An 8515-nucleotide genomic window follows, 5' to 3' on the forward strand; every position below is an offset into this window, starting at 1 on the left:
TTGAAGTGAAGACTAATGATGAAGCAAAGACGTTGTTTGAGTTTCTTGCTTTAAATTCTTAACAATGGAACTTCAATCGTGCAAGAGGAGCACCAAAGAAGGGTATGTATGAATTTACAACCGTGCCTAGTGCTATTGAGAAGTAGATTTCCGAAATCAAGGGTATGGTGCAAAGTTTGACTCTTGCTCAAGAGAATCTGGGTGTGCGAGATCAAGAGAGTTCAATAGAGCAAGTCAATCAAGTTGGAAGCTTCCAAAGAGGGCTGAATGATTCTTTTTCGAATACCTATAATCCTGATTGGAGGAACAATCCTGCTTTTAGGTAGAGCAATAACAATGGGCAAAAAGTTAATGAGAATAACAATTTTCTGCCCTATGGGCATCTCAATGCCGATAATTCTAGTTTGGAGGACAAGATTACACTATGACCATGCTCTCTAACACCTTCCTCTCTTTGAACAAGAGAGGTAGTGCTTTGAGAAATTTGTTCAATCTTGTCCACCAAACTAGACTTATCGGCATTAAGATGCACATAGACCAATGAGGATTGCGTGAACAGGAATGGAGATGAGTAGTGGCACAAAGGATGGCACAGGTTGGCATTGTTCTTATTGTTATTACTCATCTCTTCTCCTTCAAAACTGCACTCAAATGAAATAAGAATTGACAAACTTTTCAGACGCTTCTTTAATGCTTCAAGAGCTTATGCTAGGGCTTCCTTGTACCTTCTTTCAAGATGGAACTCATAAACAAGTATCTAACACAAACAACACATCCAATAAGTAGAAAAGAAACTTAAATAGAAATCGGCATTATTAAAACCTAAAAAGCAAAAATAAACAAAAACAACTACTCTAACCTAATTCTAGTGATAAGTAAAACTAATTCGATGATATTTAGCACCATTTCCTAGTAATGGCACCAAAACCTTCTTATTGTTTTGTTAGAGCAAAATTAAATCAATCAATTAAAACATGTTTCGGCTCCAAGAATACTCGCAAGTGCACAAATCGCATTAATAGCACAAGATTAAAATACAAAGTCGATCTCACGAGGAATGGTTAAATACACAACAAACCAATTCTACTTATCAACTAGAACTCACTAACACACACATATGGCAGAGGGTTGTAGGTTTTGAAGCTCACGCACACCACCAAATTAACACACACACATACGATTATCTTGCAATATTGAGAATCCAAAATCCTTTTCAATCATGTAATCCCCTTCACAAACCTTACTAGCAATCAATTTAAACACAATATAACAAAGTTTGACTACTAAAAGTTTTGATTATTATCTTTTAGCAATAATTCCTCTTATTATCTTCTAGCAATAGTTCCTCTATGACATAACTAAGAGTTTCCTAGGCTTACTCTAATTAGTTAACTACACATGTTTCCTAGAATTTGATTAGACTTAGGACTGTTAACCATGCAAGAGTTATTATTGTTCTTAGGGAACGTCAAATATATAGAGCATAGAGTATCTTGATTATCGAGCTATATGAACTTCTATGAATTCTAATTATCATGGATAGGTTCTTAGGTTACCCTCTTGTTACCAATTAAAATTATCATCCTTTTGAGTTTGTTTAATTTCATAATTTAAAGTAAATGCAATTTCCCTAAAGTGGCCAATCAAAGGAATCATACAACCTAGCATGACAAGTTTAAGAGGTAATAGAATTTTGTTACATGCACACATCAAACCAATAACTAGAAGACTGATAGCTAGACTCCCAGTTAATCACATAATTGAAACTTCAATTTTCATCTCAACATGCAAGAATAATCAACAAACTAATCATAATAAACAAATTCAGAGAATAAGCTACTAGATTATAATGAAAATATCAATCAATTGTCAACAAACTAAACTAAACAATTGAAATAAGAAAAATAAGAGAAAACATTAAAAACAAATAAAGAATTTCGGCACAAAGAAGGAAGCAAGAGAAAGACCACAATCAAAGAGGCTCAAGGCTAGGGTTAGCTAGGACTTGCGACAAGCTCTCCTTCTTCCTCTCAATGTCGAAATCCTCTCTCTCTCTCTCTCTTCTAAAATTCTGAAAATAAAACCCTATATAACAATGTAAAGAGTAGTCCCTTGATTTTTGGGAGACTGAGGGTTTATATAAAAGTGAGGAGGTGGAGAGTCCTTAAGAATCAAGGAAAGAGATTTTCCTTGCTGCACAAGAGAAGGCTTGGATGGCATCACTAGGGTTTCCCCTTGTTGGGCTTGCGACTTGGGCTGAGGTGCCTTGGGCTGTTTAGGGCGTCACATATTTTCTGATCTCGGAACTGTTGCGCTACCTCTATTAAAACGGCCATATCTTGAGCTAGGCATCTTAAAATCAAGATCCGTAAAATTCTTTGTGAAGCTAACATTCGTACCTTTCCAATGATATATGGTGTGCCATCTATTTCAATATGGAGAAGTACAAGATTTTTGTTGAACTTGCTGTTCCATTTTCCAGAGTTTCACTTTCCTTGTGAGATTTGATTTCCTTGTAATCTTTGACAGAATCTTCCAAGATCTTCCTTCTAGGACTAGGTAGCTTGCGCATGGCCCATGGTCCATGGCTTTCATATGAGGTCCATGTGACTTGATGAGGTGGCATGGTTGTCTATTGACTTTGACTTTTAACTAAAAGTCAACCTAACCAAAAAGATTTCCCCAAAGATTCCGTCCAAGATTCTCCAAAGATTCATTCCAGATTTCAAATTCTTCAAGAAGATTTCCTTAAGATTCCTTTTTTCCATTTTTATCATTTTTAGCTCCAAATTGCCCCGTTATGCTTCTTTTTCCATCTTCGCTTCATTTAACATAAAAACCACTAAAACAACACAAAAGACACGAAAACGTCGAGTTCTTGCACTCTAAGTTCGAGAGTTAGTATGTAAAAATGATGTAATTTGACCACTCAACAACTAGGTTGATTGACATAAGGGGAGGCCTAGTCTAAGTGATATAGCCAATAAAGTGGACATTCTCGCTAGCTTTCTTACCGAAGATTTCGTTATTAGGTAAGGGTAGTTGGCATTCTGGCCGGTCGCCAGGTATGTATCTGGAGCTCCTAATGTTGTTAAGTGGATGTATGAGCATGCCACTAATTCATTTTGTGAATAAAGTTAAGAGGATTTGTGATGTGCATTGTTTTAAATTGTTTTATGTTGAGCTTACTATACATAGTAACTATTTGCGTAACGTTTTTTCTAACCTAGCCGGGGTAGCCCCTGTTGGGCGATGAACATATGTAATGTTCACCCCTATATGAATTTTACAAGTACTTTGCATGTGGACACTAGGAAGTGGATTGAGGTCGAGTGGGCACCTCTATATCAAGCTCGTCAACTCTGTGAACGTTCTATTGGGAACCTTCATTTTTAATCACTATTTTAGCTTTTATTTTATTAAATCATTTCGAGTTATATAAATCATTCTGGTTCAATAGTCTACTATTTCCTTGTTTTCTCATGGGATTATAATAATTCCTTAATTCTTTTTATTTCCTTTCCAAATGCGCCAAAAACTTTATTCAGGGTTGTGTGTTTTAAACTAATAGACTTTATAAAATGTGCTCAAGGTTACTTTAAACATTAGAGATGATGAGTGGGGTTGGTTGCTCAAAATAAACATTTAAATTAAGCGTGTTAAATTTTTCGCTGTCATTAAAAATTTGAACCAACCCATTTTAAAATAAAAGGGCTTAACGTATTTTAAGGAACTTGGGTTTACAATGCTTTGTCGATTAAGTGTTGTAATCTCGAGAACTTTAAAGCATGTGCCGATGTCACATGTCAAGGTTTTGGGGCATGGCATCTTGAATTTTATCAATTTGGTCGATGGAATTAGTATCTAACATGCAAGCAAGATTCTAGGCTTTTAAAATAGTGAAAACTACCACAACCCAAATCCCAGCTATGTAACAACAGCAATCACCCTAAGGATCTTGAGTAGAATATTTTTCAAGGTACTTTAAGACAAGTTAAGCCCTTTAAGTGAAATATAGGGATAATTAGGTCTTACCTGTATTTACTTTCTGGATTTAACTATTATTCTAGCATCTAAAAGAATATATATATAATTATGTTATTTGCTATGATCAATTGCTACTGGATTTCACCTATTTTTTATTTGATATATAATGAGCTAAATTATGTATATTGTCCCAATAGCGAGTCAATAGATTGGGTTGGGATCTAGATGAGAGAAAGAGACCGTGAACATAAATACATTTTGTAAAAAAGATAAAGTATTAAATGTTAAGAAAATAATGTATAAAGGTAAATTTTAGACTTTAAATAATAAAAACTTATAAAAGAAATATATAAGAAAAAAACAAGAGTACAAGTGGAGAAATAAAAAGTGCGAAAATCGTCTCTCTTAATTAATTTATAGAAAGTAGGTTATACAAAGACGATGTGTGTGAAATATATAGGTTATACAGCTGTTGGATAGCCCAGTTGAAAGGACTGTAGAATTGCCCACTTTGCACCCAAGTTTGATCTCTCCTTCCCTTAAATAAATTTAAAACAAAACATGTAAAAGTTTCCCTCGGAATGTGATAGAGGTTACATAGAAACAAAAGATGTTGAATAGTGCGTAGAGCCATAGATTGAAAGTGGACTAATGTAATTACTAAATGATCCGTCTAACCAAATAAAATAATTGTATTACTCTTAATTTATTTAAATTTATTATTGAAATTGACTAAAGTAATGAGAGTAAAGATGATTTTATATTCGTTTGAGGTTGACAAAGATACTTCTTTTAAGAAATTGTAGATTTTTATTTTTATTTTTTTATACTTTTTTAAAGAAAGTATAGATTTTTGTGTTTTTTCTTTTGTATGGAGGAAGTTCGAACTTGAGACCTTTTCATTTAATTGAGAAATAATATTGTAAATTGGGTATGTTATATTATCAAATTATTAATTTAGATCTCAGTGACCACTTGATTTAGTGGTAACACCAAATCTCTCCCTCAACATGTTGAGAGAAGGTTATGAGTTCAAATTTTATGAACACTAGCTATTGATAATAGAAAAAGTTGTTAATTTATACCACACATTCAAATTATAAAAATTAACCTTTTTTTTTATTATTATTAAAAGGTTAAATTTCACTTTTGATTCATGTAGGTTGGGTCAACTTTTACTTTTATCTTTGTACTTTTAAATATGCCGATCAAATATTTTACTAACTTATTTTTTATTTTTTATTTTTTATTTATTTGCAATTTTGTTAGACGGTTTAATAAGTGAATATCCCTTTCATGGTCAACTGCAACTCTCTTAGCATTCGATTCTAATTATTGGTCAAATCAATTAGCTGCTTCCACCTGCTTAGTTGATTATTAACTTGTATATACAATAATAATACAACTGTGTACACTACAATCAAGGAGTAAAATTTTGGTTTTGAGGAAATTTTCACGGAAATTTTGATTTCGACAAAATTAGACAAAAATGACGAAAATTGTTATTAAAATACGAAAATTTTGAATAAAACTTGACCATATGTTTATTTAACATATTATCTACTACATTGATAAAAAACATTGAAAAAACCAAATTATATAGTAGGTTTCATATGATATAAGATGAATATAATGCGCGTTAGAGACAAATACTGTTAAAAAAATGGGTCAGCAATTAATAATTATATATATAACACCTCAAATTTATTTATATTACAATATTAAATCATGAATTAAAAAAGTATTCAATAACATAAATATAATGCGTGTTGGAGGCAAATACTGTTAAATAAAAATGGTTCACTAATTAACAATTACATAAAAATGACCTTTTTTTAAGGAATATTTAATAATTATGAATCCAATTGTTCTTAAAACATATGTGGACAAATAAGAAAATGACATGTATTGTTATTTTTAAACCCCTTAACCAAATAACCAAACACAATCAAAATAGATTGTGAGATTCCGGAAAGTTGGTTTATAATTTATTTTGGAGTAAATAGTGATTTATTGATAATTATCTTGTTAATTTGAAGATATTAGAATTTTTCTGAGGAATTTTAGTAGGCAATAAATGAAGTTGTAGAAAAAAAAAGATTTATCGAGAGGAGCTCACGAGATTTTACAGAACGTTTTTCGGACCTCGAAATTAATTTTGGTGAATTATTTGGATTTTAGGAGATTTTGGCCTAAACCCATTTTTAAGTAATACCAAATTACCAATCAACCTTAAACTTTTTTTTTCTCTTTTTTCTTTTTTTTTTCTTTTCCTCACGTGACTATCTCTTCTTCCCTCTTATTTCTCTCTCCACCCAGTCCACCAGCTATCACGAAGACATGACTATAGGAGCTTCCAGGCGCATCTTCCTCCCTATTCCTCCTTATCTCTCCTCCCTCTTCGTCATTCCTCCTCTCCCTCCCCGATCTCTTCTCCCTCCCAGATTTCTTCTCTCTCTTCCTCTGTCTCTCTCTGTGATCTGTTGTCAGTGCCGCCCTCGTCGTCGGAGGGCGCCACTTCCTCACCTCTCTCCCTCGATCTGGTCTCCGCCTCCCACTGAAAATTTCGCAAAAATTTTGAGATTTTCGGGAAATTTTCGAAACTTAGGCGAAATTTTCTGAAATCTAAACGAAAATTGTTTGGTATTTTGATAAAATCTCTCCCTCCCCAAAAAACGAAATTTTCCTCCTTGACTACAATAACAATATTTCATGTAATATTCTATTTATTTCATTTAACATGCGAAGTTCGTGTAATATTATAATATCACATTTATAATTTCATTTTATAATTAACAACAATATATTATTCTTGATACCAAAATCATTGGTTTTCTTTTCCTGGTCATTTGTTTAATAAAATAGGTTTATGTACTTTTACGAAATTTTCTTTTGATCCTATATTTTTATTTTTGGTGATTTTGGTGCAGACTTTTTATACAATAGCAACTAAGTCTAAATAGTTAATATCGTATAAATTGTTGATGAAAAATCTGACTTAAAAGCACGTGCTTCGCACATAAGTGACATTTCGAATATTTTAGTCAACCTAGATGTCGATTTAAATTCATACCCGTCATTTAATATATTCAGTTTGATATTAAAATATTTTATTTTTTCAAACTAATTGAATTCAATGGTGGGTATGGGCTTACAAAGACACTAAGGTGAAGTAAGATGTTTGAAATGCTACATCAGATTTTCTATCATCAATTTAAATGAGGTTAACAATTTCAACTTAATTGTTATCGTATTGAAAACATAGAACTGAAATTGTCAAAATTAAAAGTATAAGACGAAAATGAAAATTTTATGAAAGTGCATCATTCACCATGAAATAAAACAAAAATAATTGAAAGAAACAAAGAAAAGGACAACAATATACTAACTAAATCAATTAAATAGTTGATTTTGGCCACTACTTCTCCAGAAAAAGCGATTGAATAGGGGAAAAAAGTGTGCAGTGGCCTGATGAGGACCCCATACGTCATTGTCTGGGCCTGGTCTAGGATGCATATGCCCAAAGCAAAACCAAATTAGGAGTGCCATCAAAAACCGCATTTCATTACATTATTGATTGATTATACACATGGACATTATGATATGCTACGAACCCTATCACTTAAATTTATCTCGAAAGAAAAAGAAAAAAGAAAAAAGCTTGAATAGGACTGTCATACTAAGCGGGATATACACTACCACCCAATATTAAAATTATGATATGATATGTGTTTTATTTTATTTTCTTTTATAAAATTATAAATTTTACTTAAAGTAAGAATACATGTCATTATATCAATACATCAATGAAAATTATCTCAAACACGCGACATGACTTTTCCACTAAAAAATTTCTAAAAAAAAATACAATATTTTTAGAATTGGCAATTAGTGACATCCAAATTAGATTTATCTTTCACCTTTATAAAAGATGTGATGTGATCTAATGCTAAAAATTGTATCGGTTGCGTACTTGCATAAGTCTGATGTGATGTGATGTAGTCTTACTTACTCCTTAGCATTAGAATTCAAAGTCTTACAAGTCGTGCTGCCAAAATCCTTGTCAAGTTTCCAAGTCTTCAAACTCCTCTTTCTGAGAAGTTTTTGATGTTACTTCATACATATTTTCTTATTCCCTTAAACAAACAAAACAAAACAAAAAAATTGTTGTCTTAGGCCTTTACTTTTTGGAATTGGCCAAAAATGCCACCATCTTTAGGAAACGAAGAAGTCAGAATGAATCTATGATGCTGCAAGCCTGCAAGTCTACTATTTGCATGTTTTCTCGATGTTAAGCACTTCTAGAATTTAAATCTTTCTCTCCAAAATCTGAAAAGGTAAAGTTAGACCATGTGCTATTAAGCAAGACTTAAAACGTCATATTGTTGTATCATTCTTGTATGAAACTTTATGCTGTAATCATTTTTTGCGTGCATCATTTTTTGCTTTGTTTTAGGGGCTGTATAACTTAATTTGAATTTGGAGTTGTTAATTTTTATTGGCACTCCACTTTTAGCCTCCTACACTC

The sequence above is a fragment of the Dryas octopetala genome, chromosome 8, assembly GCF_963921425.1.
Source record: "Dryas octopetala chromosome 8, drDryOcto1.1, whole genome shotgun sequence".
NCBI lineage: Eukaryota > Viridiplantae > Streptophyta > Magnoliopsida > Rosales > Rosaceae > Dryas > Dryas octopetala.